Raw genomic sequence first — 24,888 nt, 5'->3', positions numbered from 1 at the left:
CTTTACTAAGATCAACAAGAATGTACTGTGGTGTTTTCCCTCAAATCCTATACAGAAGTCTTTAATTCCGAGGTAAACATCTGAATGGAGCAAATGAGTATGATGTGGGGGTTGTGGCAATTTTCACGTGTGTGTGTGTGTGTGTGTGTTTTAAGCATAACAAAGTCCAGAGATTAAGGCCGACTTAAAAACAAATGAGGACAAACCAGTCTGCTGAGATGAGGCCAGAGCAGCAGCAGCTGTGTCTGCTTTCTTGATAAAGGCTGTGAAGAAGGCACGTTTTACTTATATTCGTGTATTTCTTTTGACATATTCCCCGTCTATGAAGCCTCAGAGGTGTTTTAAAAATTGTGTTAGGAAACACACAGAGATAAGAAAACGCAAATGGTCCTGGTCTAGTGTCTCAGGGAGGAGGCTGGAAAGGAAACGCGGTGCGAGTGGGGTGGGGGCAGGGGCCTGTGGTTTTGCTTCTGTCGGGACTAAGGACTGGGTAAGGTAGGGCCCCTCCTGCAGATGGGTTTCTCTCTCATTCCATCCTCTCCCCACCTCCGGTTCCGCGTGCACACGCGGGATAGCCCAGTGGGCCCACAGATAACGACCATCAGAGATTAAAGGAGGAAAGTCAGCGAGCTTGAACACAGGCGTCCCGTGTGGAAGTGTCCAAGGAGACCGCCAGAAGTGCGCAAGCCGGAGTCTGCGAGAGTTTCCTTCTCACCGAGAGAGGGAGCCCCTCGTTCCCAGCCGGGAGCGACCCGGAGTCCCGAGCCCCTCGTCCCAACCGCCGCCAGCGCCAGTTTTGGATTCAGCGGATTAGGAAGAGAAGGGAGGGGGGGCGGAGAGAGTGCGAAGAGGGAGGGGACCGAAGCTGGAGGGTCCCGAGTCCAACGCCGTGTTGACGTAGAGAAACTTTCCCTCTCGGCCACGGAGACGGCTCCCCGGCAGTGCTGGAGCGGAGATCCGCGGGCTCGGAGGACCCGGCAGCTCTCCACGCCCCTGCCCGAAGCCTGACCCGACTGCATCTCTCAGTGAGGTACGGAGATTTATCTGGGCTCTTCTCTGACTGCGAGCCCAGACTCCCTCCAGGTAGCGTGGAATCGCTTAGAAACTGATATCCAGAGGGGCGGCGGGGGTGGACAGCTCCGGCCCCCAGTGCCCGGGAAGGAGGGCGCGGGGCTGCGCGTAGCCGCTTCCCGGCAGGTTGTGAAAAATTAGGACAGCTAAAGGCGCAGGGAGTCGTCCAGCACGAAAAGGAGGCTAAGACCTGTTGACGCCTGCTATGGCAGCGCTTGAGGAATGACGCGGGAGGCCAGCGAGGTCGGGGACGCAGCGGTCTCCCGGCTCCAAGAAGCCTCCTTAGCCTTTTGTGGTAACTTTGGTCCGTTGGCGGGGGCCTGTGGGCAGGAGCTGAGGGAGGCGGTGGGGCAACCGTGGATCAGTCCGGCCGAGGGTGTGTGGATCAGCCTGAGCTGAGCAGGCGAGTCACCGCCGGGTCACAGCGAGGCGACCCAGGAGCGAACTTCCAGGGCAGCCTCCCTTTTGTTGGCTCTGAGAGAGAATGTGGGCTTGGGGGCGGGGAGGCGCGAAGCTCTGAGGCCCGGCCGCGGATACTTTAAAGCTCAGAGCTGGGAGGGCCCAAAGGAAGGGGCGGCGTCCACATGGTTACCCTTTTGCTGCGCGGGTCAAGTAGCTGCTTCTGGAGGGCGCAAGGCGCGGCGGGGGTGATGAGCTCTTGGGTTCTCGCTCCTGCTGCTGAATGCGCTTGGCCGGGTTCACCTTTTCCGTGGCCTCACTCACTACACGGACCAGAATCCAAAGCAGTCAGTTCTCTCTATTCTGCGGCTCCCGCGGCTGCCGCGCTGACTTCCCTGTGTGCGGGAGGGAACTCTGGGCAGGCTGGTTTTCTTGGAATGTGTTTACGATGTTGAATGGGACTTGAACAGGAAGCTGGACGCTGCAGCTGGAACTAGCGTGCCAAGGTAGAGTAAGGAAGACTTAGCTGTTGTTGGGCTTGGCGGGTCCACTTGGTACGTTGGGCAAACTCCAAGTGAGTGAGGGCTGGCAGTCAAGGTACCCCTCCCTAGGTCCTCCTAGTTTTTCCCAACTGAGCTCGCCTTACTCTCATTTGCAATCACACATTTTACATGCACTATTTCAATCTGCAAGTTTGACAAAGCATAATGCAATCAATTAGGAAGGATTTAATATATTCATTTTGTGCCTGCTTTTAAAATACGTTACACCAACATTTGAGAATAAAAAGTTATGGAGAATGTAAACTTCATGACTCTGCTTGTCAATATCTAGGACTAGCAGGAGACCACAATACTGATGATTTTGTGTCTGTATTACGAAATGAGTGATTAGGTGCTAATGTAAAGGAGATTATTAGACAGAGTGAATGTGAGGAATTAGAAAACTTTGAGAGGAATTGGAAATTCTTCAGATGTGCAAATTGCTTCCTTTCTCTGCCAGTCTTTCCCCTTTCCCCAATATGAACAAGTAGCCTTGCTAGAAAACACACCAATTGGGAGAGTGTAGTCTCTGGTGACTACAAGCCTTGCTGAAAACAGCCGACAGGCTACGGTACTGCCCCACTGCATAATTAAAGGTCTCCTTGAGCTGTCCAGGAGTGTTTTCCAAGTTTTTACGACTGACAAGGAAAAAAAAAAGAGAGGAACCTGGCCGGCAGCCAAACTAGACTGAGCTCGGTAGCCAGGCTTGAAAGAGACTGGGGAAGTTGCAGGGGATAATTGGAAAGGGGCTGTCGGTTGTACTTGGGTTTAAACAAGAGGTTTCTTTTGCAATGAGAATTTTTAGGTGGCTAAGATCAGTCTTCTTGGAAAAAAAAATAAACTAAGCATAGAGTGCAGTTGGATATGACCGAGGAGATTACAAAAAGAGCTCCAGGAGCAAAGTCTGAACTTTCCTTATCAGTGTTGCAGTGGGATACTTGGGGGCCTGATGCTGATTGTGCTGATCATACTTTCCAAATGCCCATACTTTGTTGCTATTAGGAGGTTTGCTGCAACTTCAATTCCTTGACTTTGGCCTTACTTTGTTTTCATAGCAGCAGGAATTGAAGACTTCAGGGTTTGAGCAGATGGTTTCTACCTAAATTGAATAATTCAATTAGGTATTCTCAAATAGCACTGATTTGGGTCATGGAATTAAAGTAGAAAACGTATCCACCATGACTTCTTTGTGCTTGTCAAAAGTGATCCTGATAAACAGATCTTGGTCTTTCATGTGAAGTAGAAAGTGAGATGATCACAGTATTTCACACATTTGCCCAGTATTTAAGACTTTACTGCTTCCTAATTTCAGACCAGCAGGAAACTCAAAGCCTTGACTGCAATTCAGACTCTTCTTTATGTATTGAAGTTGTTATGTTTCATCTCTCTCTCTCTCTCTTTTTTTTTCCAAAGAGTTTAGTTGTAGATTTACTATTGTGGGCTTAGGGGCTAAGTGGTTAAAAAAAAGTACTAATGTGGTTTATATTTCCTCTCTATTTATGAGTTTGAGATTGTGAATATCAGCCTGTTCTCTGAGACTCACTTTGTGAATCACCCTCAGCCAAGTGTTTTCCCTGACTATGATTTCAGTTTTTCCACTTGCAAAGTAAAGAAACTTTCCTTTACATAATTACAGTATTATTGTGAGAATTAAAGAGAAGAAATAATGTTAATAGGCTTTTCGACATAAAGGTTATAGGGTTTCTGACTCATCTGACTCAGTTGAGTTTATGGGAATAAAATAGGAATACTTCTATGTTGAATACTCATGTAATAATGACCTATCTGGATCTAATTTTTAGAAAAAAACTTTTACATTTTAATCATAGCTTTAGTTTAATCATAAATTTTAATTTTTGAGGATATTGGGGAGATTTTGTTATGGTTAAGGCGGAGTCATTTTCTCAAACAGAAGAGAACAATTAGCAAATTCCTTTATTTTTATTTCAGTTTATATTTATACACAAGACCAGTTATTTTTAAAGTTCAGCTTAATTTTACCTTTATGAGAAGTTGCCAAGTGTATTCACAGAAATTGGCTCCCTTCTCAGAAATAATACTTGAGAGGCTGAAACATATTTATGACATACATACAGACTTTTTTTTCTCAATGGCCACAAAAATTTCCTTAAGAATTTGGAGGATAGATTTTGGAGCCATTCATTAATAGATCTAACCAATGTTTGTTACATGCATATTATGCATCATCAATCCTGTATTCCAATCAGCACTGAACTTCTCAGCTTTGTGATTTCTCTGTGCATATTATTTTACTTCTTATTTACCAACATATCATTTATTCTCTATATTTCTGTCTATAATTTATGAACCTGTTAATTTTTGATTCATGTATAATCATTGTGAAATATTTAGCTTTTAATTTGACATGTCAATTAGTAAAATATACTACCTATTTTTATGGTTCATTGTACTGTGTTACAGTCATGGATGTTTGACTTACCCCTTTTTCAGGTGAACAGGCCAATTTATTGGAGAAAACAGAATAAGTATAGATAAATTGTTTAAGGGATAAAATCTTTGCTAAAATACCTGTCGTAGTTTTTATTTTTAGACTTTATATTGTCATTAGTAGTGAATCTGTAAAAAAGCACAAGTATATGGGATACATATGGGTTGAATTTATAATAAAACTTATACTATTGGTATCCTTGAACAAGTGGCCGTTCAAGGATATATTAGGGTAATTTTAATATAAAATATCATTTTTTACCTTTTATTTTAAATTAGAAATCCTTAAAATCCTTATTGCCATTGATGAATGGTAGGTGATGTTAATTTACATTTTGCTTAGCAGAGTGATGTGTTTGTGATTCAATCCACAGTATTACAATTTGTTTTCTAAAACCTCTAAAGAATTTTAAAAAATTACATCAGTATAATAATGAATTCAAAGATAGTTACAGAAGCTAACTGCATGACTGCTATGAGCCCTGGTCCCTAAATGTTTTAGAGGCTGGTGGATCTAATAGTGTTTGCCTTAATGCATTTAGAGATCAGGAAACTTATGCTTTTTCCTATAAGAACCTAAAATATATTCAGATTGGAAGAGGAAAAAATGGTATAAACTTTGAATGGAGAAATCGCTTCACTTTCAGACATTGGAGATATGAAATTGAAATCAGATCTTTATTTTTAAAGAGAATGGCTACAAGTCATTGTTCCAGAGTAAGACTTAGAAAACAATGTTTATACTGTTTTCAGGCCCTGCTATTTGCTAGTTTTTTGTTTGTTTTATGCTTAGGAAATCTTTTCAGCCACTCTAATGATGTTTACCATGCGTGATTATTTTTCATCAGAGGACAGATAATTGATTTAAATATTGTGTGGGACGATAAGCGTCAATTTTCTGTTTCCACTGAAATGGTATAGTTATGAAATTAGTTTTGTCATTCAATATTATATACTTAAGAATAGCTTTGAAAGGGCTGCTCTAATTTGCTCATATAATATGAATAAGTGAGTTAACTTCTATAAAAATTGTGATTTTTCTGTATATTTTTTGCTAAATTAAAAAGATTAATATGTCTTTTTAGGAGTTTTGAATAACCTTGTATGTATTTTCTAGGATGCAACTAAGAGAGTGCATCTAGATATCAATACTTGCCTTTATTTCATGTTTTTCTTTTTTGCTATTAACATTATATAAATGAACTTATACATCAGCTGTATCACATGCCTCCTGATGAAGTTCAGAATAGATCTTAGAAACTTCCATGTTTTAGGGGACTACTTTCTCTGTCTCTCCCTTTGTCTCTGTCGTTCTCTCTCTTTGTCTCTCCCTCTCTGTTTCTGTCTGTCTTTCTATGTGTGCATACTTATGATACATATATATTCTTTGATGCTTCTCTAGTCGCGCTACAGTTTTTCTGTAGGGAAAAATAGCTTCAGTTAATTGATATTTTTGAGCCAAGTTTTAAAAATTAATTAAAAATATTTCCCAGATAAGTATTGCTAGAAATCCATTTTTTTTCTTTTTCCAAATTCTAAATGTGTCTTTAGACTTTTATTTATACCTCTAAAAGAGAAGAGAAAAATAGTGGGCAAGATCAAGATCTTCTACCTACATTCTTGGTTGTTGGCTCTAATGATGACATACTCAGGGAAGCCTTTTCTATTCCCCTTAAGTAGAACACAAGCACACGTGTAGTTAACTACTGTAAGAAGGTAAATTCACGACTTAGAAGTTAGATACTATTGATCCATTTATAAGATATTGTGAAGTGAGAATTTTATACAAATGCAGGGTTTTCCTGGCATGGTACAGCTTTTTCTTAATATTAGATGTTACAGTTGATCCATTTCCTGAAACTTCATCCACCAGTCCTCCAGGAACATCAAGGATCTTAAACTTTGCCAGAACTACAAAGGCAAAGTTTATGATCCTTGAAGTTCCTGGGGGAAGCATGGGTGATTATCTTTATTTCTATAAGAGAGTAAACTGAAAACTGTGGGTTAAGTCTTCCAATCTACTCTGTTATAGAAATAAAGATAATAATTTAAAAGCATACATAATCTACTAACTGACTCATTAATGATTTGCCTGTTTATAGCAGTATAATATTTCAGGAGATGATAACTATTGTTCTCTTTTGCTTTGTATTTAAATGAAATATCAATTTTAAATATAATTTTAGCAAAAAAAAAAAAAAAAAAACCAGAACCCTTGTGGTATGTTGGTATGTTAGCAAACCTGCAAATTTGGGATAAAAAATTGAAATAAGAATATATATGTGATTTTAGCTTCTCAATTTTTCTCATAGCCATTTATAATCATCAAGAGATACCATGTTTTAAGTAAAATTTTAATAGCAAATAGGTTCATTTATCCAGATTTCAACCTAGGTGAGTTAAAACAGGGTTATAAGTACTAATAAGAGTTTTATTTAAGAAACAGAATATTTTGTAAAATGTCTTTAGAGGTCAAAGTACATGTTATCTCTGTAATTTATTTTATTTTTGTCTGTTTTGAGGAACTGTGTAGTAATAAAGGACTTTGGTTGATAATCAAACTTTCCTTCTACTTCCTTGATGACGTGTGTGATTATAGTCATAAAGATGTCCAACAACATAAATGCTGATCTTTATTGGTAGTACAAATAAATACAGAGAGAGTTTGGCTTATTAGAAAGAACAATTGCATAACTGAATTAATTTCAAAGCAGTTTATCTCTATGCTGAATAATTAAATATAATTAGAGGATGTTTATGGAGTGTAGTCTTTCAGAATACAGTTTGAGAGAATTTTTGAGAAGTCACATTTGAGTAAACAAATTTTATTTGAAATGATATAAATGCCATCTGAAATGGTAAAAGCCTATTTGTATTTTGGATTTATAAAATAGCATTGTTTTAGAATAAGAATGGCTACTGCTTTGTAGTTTTATGAATTATTTTTTCTGTTTTAATGTATCACCATGACTGAATATATAGGAGAAAAACCTTTAAACTTCTTAACAGCAAATCGATAAGAGCTCTCATATTGCTAATATCTTTAATCCTTTTAAAGGAAGAACTACTACTAAATTTGTAAAATCTGAGTTATCATAGGTTTAGTTGATTATATTAAGTAGACTAGGAAATTCATGATTAATTAGGAAAAATGAAATTTCCTAGAGCAGCACAGATGCGGTTTTAGAGAACAACATTTTAGACTTGATGTAATGAATCTTTCTTTGGGACATCCTTATTCAATGAGATTTCTTCTTTATTCAATGATTTTTCTATCCACTTATAAACATTTGAAATCTTTCCCCCTCATTCTGGGAAATGTAACTATATTTAAATTGTGAATCTGCAAATAAAGAGATTCTGATATGATACAGTTGATTTTAATAAATATTTATCAAATAATACTTGTTCTTCTTGTAGTTGCGTCATTAGTAGGTGACAGAGACCTACTCTGGTTAACTTGAATAGAACTTGGTATTTCTATATAATTATGAGGTACAGTGGAGAGGATGTTGAGGAAGGAGGAGTAGGGAAGAGGGGTATTCACCAGTGTGAAAGGAAGCAGTGTATGGAAAGAATGTGGAGGTGATTCTTAGACCAAGTCACAGAGAATGAGGATGAGTTGGGCAGGCATTGAAGAGGGACAGTTCCAGTCAGAACAGGTGGGAAAGGCAAGAAGGCATGAAGCCATGAAAATGGGTTAGGAGAACAACTTGTGGAATTTACAACTATGGAGATGTTCTTTCTTTATGTCTCCATGTTCATGAAATAATCATCACTAATTACATATAGGAGTTTTAGCTGGATTATTAGTTTTAGCTGAAGAATTTTAGCTAGATTATCTTGCAAAGCACCCATCTCTCCAGACCTGATTAGCATGTAATAGGAATTAAAAAGAGTAGGTTGTATCTCAATTTCATATTGATATTTAATTTCAGAACATGCAAATTTAAAAAATAGTTTATCTTTTTCACAGCGTTAACTATATTGGGAGGAGTTATGATTTGACTGGGCATCTTGTCTTATAGTATTTGTTTATTTTTCCTATATAAAGAACAGATATGTTACATAGTTATCTCCTATTTGGTAATAAGTAACTGTGCCAGTATTAACAATTTTTATGAATAATAGTGAAAAAAAAATTTTTTTTTTGTACATATGGAAACTTGATAGTTTTCTATGCATCATTGACTTAAGATTATGTATTTGGTTATATGGTGTGGATTACTTACCATTGTTGATAAAAAATTCAATTATGTGCTTAGAAGTTTGAAAAACGAATTAGAATATACACAAGTATAACAAATTACTGTCTTATTAAGGGGACCTATAATTAAAACATATATAACAGATTCCCTGTATTCCCTTTCTTCTTTTTGCTTGGCTTGACCATTCCGTGAGATACATCTATTTTAAAATTAGTTTCTTATTGATGTTTGATTTATTTGAAACTAATGATTCAACTTTATTTTTGAAATATATGACAAGAACAGTCTGTTTAAACTTGTTAATTTTAAATGATTAATATATAGAACTTCACATTTATAAATCAGTTTAGTGGGTCTGGATCACTTTGAAGTTCCAGGGATGGGTCTAAGGTTTTGTACTTGAAAATTGACAATACCTTCAAGATCACAATAAGAAATAACTGTCTTTCGTGGCCGGGCATGGTTGGCTCACGCCTGTAATCCCAGCACTTTGGGTGGCCGAGGCGGGTGGATCACCTGAGGTCAGGAGTTTGAGACCAGCCTTATCAACATGGTGAAACCCTGTTTCTAAAAAAAAAAAAAAAAAGAAAAAAAGAAAAAAGAAATAACTGTCTTTCAGTCTCTTGCTGGCTTTTGGCTCTACTTTGTGTCTTCTGTAATGGTAAGCTTCAAGCACCATTGACACTTAATTTGCTTCCCTCTCCTGTTGAGCCTTCACATTCCTGCATTTATTTGTTTATTTATTTATTTTAGAGACAGGGTCTCACTCTGTCACCCAGCCCGGAGTGCACTGGTGCAATCATAGCTCACTGCAGCCTCAAACTCCTGGGCTCAAGTGATCCTCCCACTTCAGCTTCCCAAGTAGCTGGAACTATAGATGTGTGCCAACATGAATGGCTAATTTTTAAATTTGTACAATTCCTTGTAGAGATGGGTTCTCACTGTGTCACCCAGGCTGGTCTAGAACTCCTGGGCTTAAACAGCCCTCCGGCTTGGACCTCCCAATGTACTAGGATAACAGTGTGAGCACTGCACCTGGCTCCAGGTTTCCTTTTAATGAGGCTTAATGACATTGGCTTAAACCAGATGTGATTCTTTACCTGAAGTTAACTCTTCTTTCCATTTCTTGAATTTCCAAGACACATGTTTTCACTTTTGAGAGCTGTGTCACCTTCCTCGTACTGTGGCATACATTGTTGATTGTCCACTAAAATCTATTTCTTATTCTTCTTTTCTCTGGTATCATTCAAATGTCCACTCTTTTCCACATAATTCAGGGGAAGTCAATCTCATCAATCTCACTCCTAATTCAAGGGAATTTTAGATTAGGTTCAGCTAAAAATCTTGGTGTTTCTATGCCCCTTGGCAGTGATTGTTCCTCATCCCAATTGTAGTCATCTACCACATGTCAGGTGAAATGGGAGGACTAAGAGGACATGGGTAGAAATGATTTCTTTCCACTTAGCAAGGGAACATTAGATGAGAAAGCACATATTAGCTTTCGATATTTGTCCTGTCTGGAATAGATGCTTCAAATTGCTACAGGGATCATTTTTTTGTCACAAGGAGATTCAGCTTGAGGGCAAAACAAATGCTTTAAAGATGGCAGAAAAAATGTAAAGAACTTGGGTACTTGAAGGAATCATTGGGTTCTTGACTCCCTACTATATTTCTGTGTGAAATAATGAATTTCTTTCTTTTTCAAACCAACTTGAATAGAATATTTGGCTACTTAAAATAGTATCCTAATTATAGCCATTATTAAATGGTATCAATTTCGTAAATAAAAGTTTTAGAAGTAGTAATTTAGATTATTGAGGAAATTTTATAGACTACTTGGGTTTTAGATATGGTTAGTGCTATTAGTCTATAAAAACATATTATTATTTAAATCACCATGTATTAAGTTTTTAATATAGTAGATATGTCAATCATCTTATTAACTATATTGATTTTAAAATGAATAAATTAAGCAGATGGTAGAGGCTAGCAAAACTGGGAATAATCTAACATGCTCAGACAATAGAGAACTAAATTTAAAAAATTTTGAAATATAAATTTGTAGTCAGTTCACAAAATTACACCACTGTTTATTGGTTGTGTGGTATCTTTAGTTTATTGGAAATATTAATTGTACATAAAGAAACATTACAGCAATTTCAGTTTCTGTCTGAGTAATTTAAAACTTATAGTGTGATGTTAAGACTAATTTGTAACTATTTAAATATAAAAGGTAAAGCCGATAAAAGTAAAATTAAATGGTAAACTATAGTTCCACTAACAGAGGTATTAAAAAAATAGACATATAGTAAACTTTTAAGAGCTGGTGACAAAGATTTTTTCTTTGACCAAATTCTGGTCAGGCTCTTGTGTGTCCTCTTCTCAACCAGACCTTGACTTTTGGGCTTCTGTGTTCTAATCTGCATTGCCAAATTTAGCAAGAATCCCGCTAAGTCAGTTTGACCATCCTGAATATTTGATCACTCTGTATCTAATCAAGGTCCTCACCCTTCACCATTTCCCACATGATGTCTGATCACCCTAACCTTGATTTAGCAAGAATCCTGACCACTGTCTTACATCCTGCTATTTGGCTACAAATTCCTACTTTTTCTTGTAGTATTTGAAGTTGAACTTAATTTTTCTTACTCACTGCTAAACCCCATTGCAGTCGTGCCTACACCTATTGTGATGGTCCTGAATAAAGTTCACCTTCCTGTTCTTTAACAGTACCATGAATCATTTTTTTTCAACACCAGTTTTATAAAACTCTAGTTCACTGGAACCATTAGCAATTTAATCTTTTTCTTCCACCAGGTTCTTGACCTGACCCAGCCTTTACAATAACTTAGTAGTATGCATATTAGTTTTTGTAATGTGCTCTAATCAAAGTAGGGAGATATATACTTCTTTGTGTTTTTGCTCTGAGGGTGGTAGGAATAACCCAAATCTGAGGATTGCCAAGAGCAGGGATCAAATATATTTTAGAGTATTATTGCTTGCTTCAGCTGAAGTAGTTAACCAAGTAGTTTAAGCTGGACATGGAGGCAAGCAGAACCAGGACTAACCTAATCTGCTGAAAGAATAAGCAAAGAATGGGCAAGTTTGTTGGGAATGAGGGGATGTGAGAAATAAAAAGCTACAGGTTGTGTAGGTGGTGCATTTAAAGAGCAGTTGGTGAAACTGTTGGTGGGAATGTTACAGATGCTGAAAACCTGTGGTAAAGCTGTGTGGCAACCGGGTAATTGGGCAAGACTGAGAAAGGCTAATGTATTTGAATTGGTATCAGTGAGGATGTTAAAAGTGTCAAGATTGGATTGGAGGGAAACATAGTCAACAACAGGAATACCTAAGTAAAGTGATAAAGACATTAGAGAAGCAGTTATTGATGGCCACATTTGAAGTAACAAGACCTCCTACATTACTGTGATTGACTTGTGCATATTAGTTTTTTTGCATAAGAATGCAATAAACATGCTTGAGATGCTTTCTTTATGAGATCATGACCTTCATTCCTGGCAACTAAGGAAGTCACCACACTGGGGAAGCTAAGCAAGGGTGACCAGAGAATACAAAATGCTGCAATTCTCAGAGGATTGCTGTTCTTTTAGAAATTATTGTTTAGAGATTGTCCTGGGACCTCCCTTTGCCCTTACAGAATAGGAGTGCTTTCTGGTGACCTTTTCTTATTTTAAAAGGAAGCCATATTCTTGTGGGTTTTTGAATGGGAATAAATGCTGCTTGGCATGGAAATTATCATAAGGAACTCTGCTTATGGAAGGATTTGGAAACTATAGTAAAAAATATAACTTGGCTCACAGCAAATATAAAATGAGGGAGAGGATGTATATCTAGATAATTCAATTTCCAACTCCCACTTACGATGAAATAATCAGATAAAGTAAAAATAGCACCCCTCCTTGATTTGTCTCTCTGTCTATTAAGATCTTCATAGCATCCACACCCTTTCCTTAATCTATTTTCTTATACCTATGAGTTCACACCAAAAAGGATTCTTTTGAACAAGAGAGTAAAGATGACAAGAATAGCATTTACAGAGTGCTATGTCCTAAGAATCATGCTAAATGTTTTTTACAGTCTGCAGTGATAAAGAAATTTGTCTAAGTCTCCACAGCCAGCAAACAGTGGAACCAGGACAACTGGTAAGATGGGAAATGATGCATCTCAACCACCATACTAGCTGAAAAAGTGGCTGTTGAATAAGAACTGGACAATTAGGCCAGCTTTTGTAATTCTCATTACAAGTGAGAATGTAACACCTTTGAATTATGTGAATTCCTAGATTCCTGGCAGATGCTTGATTCCTTCTTTTTTGTCCCTCTAATGGCACAATGAGCTACTTATTTTCTGCTGTTAGGCATAGCTACTTGTACCTCCTGTGTGATAAGACGTTTGTTCATTTTATCATCTTCAGTTAGATAAATCATAAAAATTAATCCGTTGTTTAAGGAAAAACTCTCAAACTGTTTTTCCTCTGCTCTCATACAACAACAACCAACACAGAAGAGTTCTGTGACCAAATATGTGAGGGTTTTTTCTCTATCAATAAACAGTGGAAAACAAATGAGTGTCCTCAAATTTGATTCTGACATTATCTATCTGGAGATAACGTCAGATCCCACAGGTTGAGGACTCATTCTGCAAGACTGCCCCTCATCTCCCTCCAACACTCGTTGGAAGTCTGGGCCGCTGAAACTTCTGACTGACTGACTTCAAGCTGGGGTTCTCGTGGTCCCCTCTTTGGATTTGATTAATTTGCTGAAACAGCTCACAGAACTCAAGGAAACACTTACTTATGTTTACCAGTTTATTATAAAGGATAATAGAAAGGATGCAGATGAAGAGACACATAGGGCAAGGTATGGGGACTTACATGCCTTCCCTTGGCGGGCCACGCTCCAAGAACCTTTACATGTTTGACTATCCAGAAGGATGCTCTCTGGACCCTTTTTGGGTTTTAATGAAGGCTTCATTACATAGGCATAATTGACAACCAACTGTGTAGAAATGTGATTGGACAAAGCATATGATCTAAACCCAGAAAGGCCTGTCTGTTCAGACTTTACTTGGCCTCTGTGTAGCATTCCTTCCTTTAAGGGCATGGGGGAAAACTTTCTCTGTAATGAGTGTTTTGATCCACAACCAGATTAGAGTCCTGCTTGGACAGGTAAAAGGAGGACAGGAGGTCAGAGAGAAGGTTTCCTGAGGCCTAAAGTGCCCCAGCATTATTACAAGGACTATGGGAGTTGGGAACCAGGAACTGTGGATGAAAAACAATATATGTATCATGACGCCACACCCATTGACTACGTTTTATCTGCATATTGCTTTGACTTTTGCCTGATTTGATTTGTCAGGATAGTTAAAATGTTAGGTGGGATAGTCTGACTTGTTCTTTTTTTAAACATTTATTAAAATTTATTTTTGAGACAGAGTCTCATTCTGCTGCCCAGGCTAGAGTGCAGTGGCGTGATCTCAGCTCACTGCTACCTCTGCGTCTTGAGTTCAGGTGATTCTCCTGCTTCCGCCTCCCGAGTAGCTGGGATTACAGGCACTTGCCACCATGCCTGGCAAATTTTTGTATTTTTAGTAGAGACGGGGTTTTACCATGTTGGCCAGGCTGGTCTCATATTCCTTACCTCAATGATCTGCCTGACTCAGCCTCTCAAAGTGCTGGGATTATAGGTATGAGCCACCATGCCTGGCCTGATTTCTTTTTAATCCCATTTTTCCTCCTTGGTTTTGACAATGATAAGTTTGGGTAAATAAAACCTAAGATGTAAAATACTAATATCAATAGTTTTGAATCATTCAACATGTACTTTTCACTTAAGTATTTGACAACATTTTTCTTCACTGAGAAGATGGACAAGATAATCTCAGATAACATTTCAGCTTTAACTTTAAATAGTTGTTTTTTTAAAAAAGAAAAACCTAAAACCAATTTCTTAATCAAAATACCATATTTAAAGTTGTCCTAATTTTAGCAGTTGATTTTGTCATTTTGTCTTTCTTTGGTAAGTTAAACTGTTAGACCTTTGATCTCTTGTGCTGTTTGTTGCTGGGGTATTATAAAAAGGTCTCTTGGCAGGGGATTTGACAGTCCAGTTGTGAGGGAAGATTTCTTGGTTGAAAGTAATGAGAATGTGCAGAGAGTGGTTCAAGTGTGTAAGCAGGAGGAGAGAATGTATGGTTTAGCTACAGAATAGAAGACTGAAAATAGAGCTAGAGAAAGAAAAGAGCTAGGGTAGAAAGAAAAGAGGAACTAAAATTGCTGGAGATGAAGCCAATGAGGCAGGGAGTCATCTTGTCAGACTTTACAATCCGAAGTTTGTACTTCATTCTAGCAGCAATTCAAAACCATTTAATAAAGGTTATAATGGCGTTGGCATTGGCCAGGCTTGATGGCTCACACCTGTAATCCCAGCATTTTTGGAGGTTGAGGTGGGTAGGTTGCTTGAGCCCAGGAGTTCAAGACCAGCCTGGGCAACATGGTGAAACCACATCTCTACAAAAAACATGAAAAATAGCCTGGTATGGGGATGTTCACCTGTGATCCCAGCTACTCAGGGGGCTGAGGTGGGAAGACTGCTTGAGCCTGGGAGGTTGAGGCTGCAGTGAGCTGAGATCGCACCACTGCACTCCACTCTGGGCAACAGAGTGAGACCCTCTCTCAAAATAAACAAATAAGAAATTAAGCCATATTATCCTGAGATTCCAACTCAATATAAGAAAGAAGCTTCTGATAATGGATCAAGATTGATTATACAATAATGATGCTCTGTTACTGAACCTTTTTGGAGAAAACCTGAGTAACTATGGGTCAGGGCTGTTGTTGAAGAGTATCAGATTGCTTGTCTGTAACTTGAGACATTGAGTGAAAAGAAATTTTAAGTTCAACTTTGGTAATTGAAATTTAAACTGGGTGATCAATCTTGTGGAATAATATTTGTAATGTAAGGGAGAGCCAATAATTGTGTGCTAAGTGGATGAAAGCTGCTGGGCTTCCTACTTTTACTATGCAGAACTTCATTCATTCAACATAGTTTTTAAAGCTTATTTTTTTATGTGCCAACTACTGTTCTACATTCCTCCAAAATATTCTTAATGTTAGAGAAGTTTGGATTTATAAGCTGAATCTGCCTTCTGCAAGTGTACTTCCTTTGAAATCTTAAATTCATTGGAATCTGGCCTTCCACTTCATAAAGTCTGTTTTAAAGTAAAGCTACTGTATTTCAGTTACAATGAGACAATTTCAATCCTCTAGGAATATGGGGTATTAATTTCTGTGACTTCATTTACTCCTCAACTCTGTTACATTTCCTAAGTGTTTATATGCCTCTGTTAGAGATCTGTGGCTGTGGGGAACTATTCAGGATTTTTAAGCAAAATAAAAGGAAGGGAAAAAGAGGAAAGGAACATGATACACTTTGCACTTATAAAACCTCACAGCTTTGAGCAAGACAGAATGAAGAAGTATGGGAATAAAGTATAGAAGCAATTTAGGAACTGTTAAAATAGTCTAGATTAGAGAAGAATTTAAGAAATATCAAGGAGGTTGAAGAAGAATGAATCGGGGTGATGTTTACGGGGTGATGTTTATGGGGTGATGTTTAATTTGTAGAAATTGTTGGCTGATTGGATGTGAGCATATCACAAAGAAATAGAATCATGTGTGGATTGCAAGCTTGCTTGATTGACTAGATTGCAGGAAAATTTACCAAGGCAAGGAAATACAGGACAAAGAATGTGATTGGAAGAAAAAAGTAAGAATTCCACTTTGTATTTTTGAGATTGAGGTGTTTTGGGGATATTCAGGGAGAGGTGCTCCATAGTGAATTGGATATACCATTTGGAAGTAGGGGGAAATCTTGAGATGGAGATGGATTTCAGAGTCCTCAGCCTGGAGATGATTGTTAATGGCATGAAGTCATACCCTGAAAGCACTGATTATTGAGGGGAATCAGAAAACGAGAAGCCAGAATTAGACACTAAGAAAATCTGAACCAATAATTAAAATACCAGAGGGACATCTTAACTCTCATAGGAGGAAGCTAATAGAGATCTCAACTAGGGATCATTTTAGAAGAGATAGAAAAGACTGACTTGAAAAATATTTTAATAGGGCTAATCTGCATTAAAGACCAAATTGTATCTAATATTTGTCAGATATTTCTAGAAACGGTAGCTTAGCTGGCCAGGGATTTGTGTTCATTTTTGGGTTGCAGCTTTCCTTGTCCATATAGCTCCATACCAGAAATTGGATAGAGATTTCAGAGGCCTGGCAAAATGAGTTTCAATCCTTGGTCAAAGGATAAAGAATTATGGGCCTCCAACTCAAGGAATTATGCCTAATTCCTCTAATAACATTTCTGCAGCTGGTTTCCACAGAGACATTTTTTTTTTTGAGATGGAATCTTGGTCTGTCACCAGGCTGGAGTACAGTGGTATGATCTCAGCTCACTGCAACCTCCACGTCCTGGGTTCAAATGATTCTCCTGCCTCAGTCTCCCGAGTACCTGGGACTATAGGCGCGTGCCACCATGCCCAGCTAATTTTTGTATTTTTCGTAGAGACAGGGTTTCACCATGTTGGCCATGATGGTCTCGCTCTCTTGACCTCGTGATCCGGCCACCTCAGCCTCTCAAAATGCTGGGATTACAGGCATGAGCCAACACACATTGTGGAGTTATCTTTTCCTTTTTGTGATTTCATCTTGAGCTTTGCTGATTCTGACACCATTTTGAATTTGACCAATTATTTAAAAGAAGTCGAGATACCTAGAAATAAATATGAGTAAATGTATCCAATTTTAAGAAAATTGATTTTCTCAGTTACTGAAAATTATTTGCTATAAAGTTTTATTAATATTTAGAAAGCATTTTATGATAAACATTATAAACATGTTTAATATTTATATTTATATATTTATGCATCTAATATTGATATATATAATAAAATATAAATATTTAAATATAAATTTAATATTTATATGTATACAATTATACATATAAATGTACTATAATACTTAGAAGCATTATCTATTATAAATATATACACATTACATATTTATGATATATATTATATTAATACATATATACCTTGAATATAATTACCACTAAACATTTCTTAAACTGGCTTTTTAACAACATAATTCTGATGAAAAAATAAAGAATTCAGAGAAATTCAGCATTAATATAGATTTCTAGCTATGCGTATAATGAGGTCTTTATAAACAGCTCCTTCAAGATAATTCAAAAACACCATACGTAGATTTGCTATTGTCTTTCTGTTATGTCATGTCTCTTTATGTTTTTTTCTTTAAAATACCTAAGTACTTTAGAAAATACCTAAGCCTTTTTTCTTTTTAAATTTCTTCTAAAAAAAAAAAAAACCCAGATAGATGTGCAGAATGTGCAGTTTGTTACATAGATGTATGTGTGCCATGGGGATTTGCTGCACCTATTGACCCATCTTCTAAGTTCCCTCCCCTCATCCCCCACCCCTCAATAGGCCCTGGTATGTGTTGTTTCCTTCTCTGTGTCCATGTGTTCTCATTGTTCAGCTCCCACTTATGAGTGAGAATATGTGGTATTTGGCTTTCTTTTTCTGTGTTAGTTTGCTGAGGATGATGACTGCCAGCTTCATCCATGTCCCTGCAAAGGGCATGATCTCATTCCTTTTTATGGTGGCATAGTATTCGACAGGGTATATGTGCCATGTTTTCTTTATCCAGTCTGTCATTGATGGGCATTTGGGTTGGTTCCATGTCTTTGCTGTTGTAAATCATGCTGTAATAAACATACATGTGGATGTGTCTTTATAATAGAATGATTTATATTTCTTTGAGTATATACTCAGTAATGGAATTACTGGGTCAAATAGTATTTCTGGTTCTGGATCCTTGAGGAATCACTATACTGTCTTCCACAATGGTTGAAGTAATTTACATTCCCCCAACACTGTAAAAGTGTTCCTATTTCTCCACAGCCTCGCCAGCATTATTGTTCCCTGACTTTTTAATAATCACCATTTTATAGGTGTGTGCATTTCTCTGATAATCAGTGATGTTGAGCTTTTTTGCATATGTTTATTGACTGCATAAATGTCTTCTTTTGTGAGTGTCTGTTCATATCCTTTGCCCACTTTTTGATGAGGTTGTTTGTTTTTTTCTTGTAAAATTTAAGTTCCTTGTGAATTCTGGATATTAGATCTTTGTCAGATGGGCAGATTACATTAATATAGATTTCTCCCATTCTGTAGGTTGCCTGTTCACTCTGATGATAGTTTCTTTTGCTGTGCAGAAGCTCTTTAGTTTAATTATCCCATTTGCCAATTTTGGCTTTTGTTGCAATTGTTTTTGGCGTTTTTGTCATGAAGTCTTTGTCCAGGCATATGCCCTGAATGGTATTGCCTAGGTTTTCTTCTAGGGTTTTTATGGTTTTGGGTTTTACATTTAAGTCTTTAATCAATCTTGAGTTAGGTTTTGTGTCAGGTGTAAGGAAGGGGTCTAGTTTCAGTTTTCTGCACATGGCTAGCCAGTTTTCCTAGCACTATTTACTGAATAGGAGATCCTTTCCCCATTGCTTGTTTTTGTCAGGTTTGTTGAAGATCAGATGGTTGTAGATTTGTGGGGTTATTTCTGTAGTCTCTGCTCTGTTCCATTGGTCTATATGTCTGTTTTGGTACCAGTACCATGCTGTTTTGGTTACTGTAATATTATAGTATAGTTTGAAGTCCAGTAGTGTGATGCCTCCAGCTTTGCTCCTTTTGCTTAGGATTGTCTTGGCTATATGGGGTCTTCTTTGATTTTATATGACATTTAAAGTAGTTTTTTTCTAATTCTGTGAGGAATGTCAATGGTAGTTTGATGGGAATATCATTGAATCTATAAATTACTTTGGGCAGTATGGTCATTTTCACAATATTGATTTTCCTATCCATGAGGATGGAATGTTTTTCCTTTTGTTTGCATTCTCTCTTATTTCCTTGGGAATTGGTATATAGTTCTCTGCAAAGAGGTCCTTTACATCCCTTGTTAGCTGTATTCCTAGGGAAATACCTAAGGCTTTTAATTTTTTTTCTTCTTTTAAATTTTCATAAAAAGGAAAAATTTAAATACCCCAAAATATATATAAAAGAATTATGAAGTAACAAAATAAGACTCCATTCTTGGATTTAGTGCTGACATGAACTGTTAGCACTGTTTGTAAGTTACTTTTAGTCATTTTTAGTTGTAGATTCTTTTGAGTTTTCTATATTTTCTATATAGTTTTCAGTACCAGCTGGATTGCCTTCAAGTTACTTAATCTGTCTATATAAAATGGGGGTCAGTTTGGTGAGGAAAAAATCTCTCATAAAATTTCCTTAACAAAGTACCAGTAGTACAGTAGAGGAATTGTCTTTGCCCTTAAGAAACATTTTTTAAAACTTGAAATGTCAAGGTCAAACTTTCTCCTGTGCAAATTTTTTTCTTTTAGTTGTTTTCCTGTAAAGTGAAAAATAGAACCCATGTCCTAGTGTCCTAGATCTTTATCCTCCCCCTCTTCATCTTTCATGATTTAGTTTCTTGCATACTCAACAACCTCTGTCCTCCCACTTTCTCCTGTTCCCATAAGACTGTAAAATCTTTCCTCTAGTAAAGCTTAACAGTTCTTAAAACGCTTAATACCTTTGTAAATTATTTTCGCTATCTAAAGTTTCTGTTTGCTTTTTTCCTTTTTTTTTGAGACAATGTATTATTTTGTTTTAACACTGCTGATAAAGACATACCTGAAACTGGAAACAAAAAGGGTTTAATTGGACTCACAGTTCCACATGGCTGGGGAGGCCTCAGAATCATGGCAGGAGGTGAAAAGCAATTCATACATGGCAGCAGCAAGAAAAAATGAGAAAGATAAAAAAGTGGAAACCCCTGATAAAACCATAAGATTTAGTGAGACTTTTTCACTGTCACGAGATTAGCCCTGGAAAGACTGTCCTCCCACAATACGTGCGAACTCTGGGAGATTTGGTTGGGGTCAAAGCCAAACCATATCAGACAGCTAGTTTTTTTTTTTTGAGATGGAGTCTTCCTCTGTTACCCAGGCTTAGTGTAGTAGTGCACTCTTGGCTCACTGCAACCTTTGCCTACCGGGTTCAAGGGATTCTCCTGCCTTAGCCTCTTCATTAGCTGGGATTACAGGTGTACACCACCATACCTGGCTAATTTGTTTTGTATTTTACTAGAGACAGGGTTTCACCATGTTGGCCAGTCTGGTCTCGAACTCCTGACCTCAAGTGATCTGCCCACCTTAGCCTCCCAAAGTGCTGGTATTACAGGCGTGAGCCAACACACCCTGGCTTTTAAAAAAAATTTTTAGTAGAGATGAAGTCACACTATGTTCCCTTGGCTGGTGTCAAACTGTTGAGTTCAAGTAATCCTTTTGTCTTGGTCACCCAAAGTGCTGTGCTTACAGGTGTGAGCCACCATACCCCTGTTCACTTTTTGAAAAATAGTAACCATCATTCAAAGTTTAGCATAAATTATTAAAGTAGCTACTATTAACAGCTACTACTTTTTCCTTTGTTACAATTTCATGGGTTGAAGATTAGTTTTCACAGTGTACCTCAGCAATCTCAGCCTCCCAAAGTGCTGTGATTACAGGTGTGAACCACCATACTCCCTGTTAACTTTTTGAAAAACACTAACCATTATTCAAAGTTTAGCATAAATTATTAAAGTAGCTACTATTTAATAGTGCTTTTCATGTCTCAGAGATGTTCCAAGCACTTTTCCCATGTATTAAATCCCTTAATCCTCTAAATAAACTTAAGAGGTAAATACTTTAATCTTTTTTTTTTTTCACTACAGGGATTTAAGGCACAAATAGTTTGAATAACTTGCCCAAGGTCACATAGCTAGGATGTAGACCTCAGCCAAATTTGTAGTCCCCCATAACTTGTGCTTTTATCAACTACAACTTTTTAATAAAATTAACTTTATAAAACCTCCTTTGGCTCCACAGACCAAGTAGATTATACCATGCTGTTGCCAGTCCCACTAAACTTTCTTTATATACCCTTTAAATACATTACAGTAGTCTCCCCTTAAAAATGGTTTTGTTTTCTGCAGTTCCAGTTATCTCCGGTCAATCGTGGCTGGAAAATGTTAAATGGAAAAATCCAGAAATAAATGATTCTTGTTTTAAATTGCACACTGTTCTGAGTAACGTGATAAAACCCCACATTATTCCCCACTTTTGAATCATCCTTTTGTCTAGCCATCCATGCTATCTGTGCTTCCCACCCATTAGTCACTTAGTAGCCATCTTGTTATCAGATCTGCTGTCTTGGTGTAGCAGCGCTTGTGATCAGGTAACCCTTATTTTACTTAATAATGGCACCAAAGCACAGAGTAGTGATGTTGGGAATTTTCCTATGTCAAGAATAAGCCTTAAAGTTCTTCTTGTAAGTGAAAAGGTGAACTTTCTCAACTTAATAAGGAAAGGAGAAAAAATCACATGCTGAGATTGCTGAGATCTGTGGTGAAAACTCTAATCTTCAATCCGTGAAATTGTAATGAAGAAAAAGAAACTCATGCTAATTTTGCTATCTCAATTCAAACTGCAAAAGTTATGGCTGTAGTGCATGATAACTTCTATTATAGTATGTTGTTGTAATTGTTCTTTTATATTAGTTATTGTTAATCTCTTACTGTGCCTAATTCATAAATTAAGCTTTATCATACATATGTATAGGAGATAACATAGTAAATATAAGATTTGGTATTATTTTTGGTTTCAGGTCTCTGGGGGAGGGTCTTGAGATGTATCCCTAGCAGATAAGGGAAGACTGATGTATTGTGATATTTTTCTCTCTCTATTGTGGCCTGTCAGAGTCTGTTTCCCAATGTCTTTGTTTCAGACCTTTGAATTTTTTGTATTTAGTCATAAAGGTTTCTTGGATTAATGAATATGGTAGACCCCTTTCATCCTCAGGAGATGTGTTTTAAGATCTCCAGTGGATGCCTGAAACTGCAGATAGTATGTAACCCTGTATAGACCTATACTATGTTTTTTCCTATGCATACCAATCTATGATAAAGTTTAATTTATAAATTAGGCACAGTAAGGAATTAACAGCAATAACTAATAACAAAATAGAATGATTATGGCAGTTTATTGAAATAAAAGTTACATGAATGCTCACTCTCTCGGTCTCTCAAAATATCTTAGTATTTTCAGACTGTGATTGATTGAGGGTAACTGAGCCATAGAAAGCAAAACTGTAGATTAAAGGAAGCTACTATAAATGAATGAATGTAAAAAACACCAAGAAGAAAACAGGATATGAGTAAACAGCTGCTATGAAAGATAAAAATAAATAGTTGTAATGATGGCAATTACCATTTAGGGTAAAAGGCAAAAGAAAAAGCCATGATAGTTGATCTACAGTTAGAATGAAATTGTATTTATTGCTCTGAATAGAAATTATAGCTCTCTTTTTACTTGCATGCCTGATACAACAGAGAAATGTAGAAAGACTCCTTTTTACAACTCATTTTCTATTTTTGCAAATGCAGATAAAACTGATATGTTTCATCCTGTGACAAGAAACTTCTAATATTATTTGAAGAATTACAATCTCTTTGGCTAGCAACGACCTTCTTTATGGCCTTTTACACTTTTTTGACTTTTTGTCTACTATATTGTTTGCTTTGTGGCAGATGTTTTCATTTCATTTGCCACATTCACTTCTGTACATTTTCTCCATTTGAGTGTCCCAGATCCTACATTATGTCACTTCTCTATTCAAAACCTTCCATTAGCTTCCATGTCACATAAAGGAAGAGTCATTACTTGGGAAGTCCCACATGGTATGAACTCGTGATTCCTTTCTGACCTCATCGTTCACTGTTCACACACCGCCCTGAGTGCTCCTTCCCAGCTGTCCCTATGCCTCACTTTTCACTTCCTTCTGCTTTTTCCTCAGAAGTTATTTCCTGAAAAGCCTACTCTTACCTCTGTATTTAAAATCACGACACCATGGTATTTCCAATTAATCCTATTTTAATGTTCTCAGTAGTACTTATCACCTAATATACTATATCATATAATGATTTGCTATTCTTATATTTCTTACCCACAGAATAGAATCCCCATAAAAGCAGAGATTGCTGTGCATTTATTTGTTTATATTCCTAGGAACTCAAAACCTGTAACAGTGCCAGGCATGGTAGACTTTCAAATATTTGATGAGTGAATGAAGAAACAATAAATTCAAGATCTCATTTCCTTTAAAGAAAATATGCCTCATTGAAAATGCCTATGTTAAAATATGCCTTGGGAAGAACTGTGAGAAAGATGCAAACATTAGATAATGAATTGGGGCAGGGCCACACCTGCACATTAACCCTTCTTCTATTACCTGAGTGCCACTACTTTGCAAAATCAGTTTTTATCTCAGAGACATTAGCAGAAAACAGCCACACTCTCCCCAATGATGTACATAGCCCGCACAATCTGGCCCCAATCACTTTACTACCTCATCTCATTCCATAGGAAGGAATGACATAATTTTTCATGACTCATTTTGTTTCCTAAGATTATACATATGTACAGATGTAGGTGAGTACTTTAATCCTAAGAACCTGGTTCTTTTCAGATTGAATTGCAATTTTCTACTGAATGAAATAGAAATCATCTTTACAAGATATACTGGAAGTGAAGTGATAGTTGACACAGTCTAGTCAACTGGCATTTTGATTGATGATTTAGGGAGTCTAAGAAGCAGTGGCAACTGGAGAGAAATATATTTAGTATAATTTAATAATAACCTGATTTGCATGTTTTTGTCTGTTGGAATGATTACATAGATTTACGTCTTATATCTTTTATACTGTTTTATGTTTATTTTTCCAGATTACGGTACAATCTGTTAAATGTTTGTGTTGAAAAGGCCACTTACTGATAGAGTATGGGAAATACAGGTATACATGTTTTTGATTTATTTGTTGATGCCATGTTAATGGATAGCTTTCCTTGGAAAGTTGGGGAAGACATAGATTTTATTTATGATATATAATAGTATACCAAATCATGACTATATAACTTAAAACAAAATGTTTTTATAAATATGTGTATATTTACAATGTGTTTTAAAATATGCTATTAAGTGGATTAGCAGGTTTATGTTAC

The 24,888-nt window shown here is 37.0% G+C and overlaps 1 protein-coding gene across 25 annotated transcripts in view; it reads left to right on the top strand.

Annotated features, from left to right (window-relative positions):
* The first annotated feature begins 461 nt into the window (after window positions 1-461).
* The window catches only part of GULP1 (GULP PTB domain containing engulfment adaptor 1), a 311,204-nt gene continuing 286,777 nt past the window's right edge, over window positions 462-24,888 (top strand). For 9 of the 25 annotated variants that reach the window (XM_064373264.1, XM_064373265.1, XM_012464094.2 and 6 more), the window contains exon 1: window positions 1,689-1,976. The gene's annotated coding sequence lies outside the window, so the exon portion shown is untranslated. Of the gene's footprint in view, window positions 1,084-1,688; window positions 1,977-24,888 lie in introns of those variants that run through there. The other 16 variants (XM_064373269.1, XM_012464098.2, XM_012464095.3 and 13 more) reach the window with 13 other exon arrangements.

This window comes from Aotus nancymaae, unplaced genomic scaffold, assembly GCF_030222135.1.
Source record: "Aotus nancymaae isolate 86718 unplaced genomic scaffold, 86718_ANA_hifiasm-v0.15.2.pri h1tg000008l, whole genome shotgun sequence".
In the NCBI taxonomy this organism is placed as follows: domain Eukaryota; kingdom Metazoa; phylum Chordata; class Mammalia; order Primates; family Aotidae; genus Aotus; species Aotus nancymaae.
This window is presented reverse-complemented; position numbering and strand designations above follow the sequence as displayed.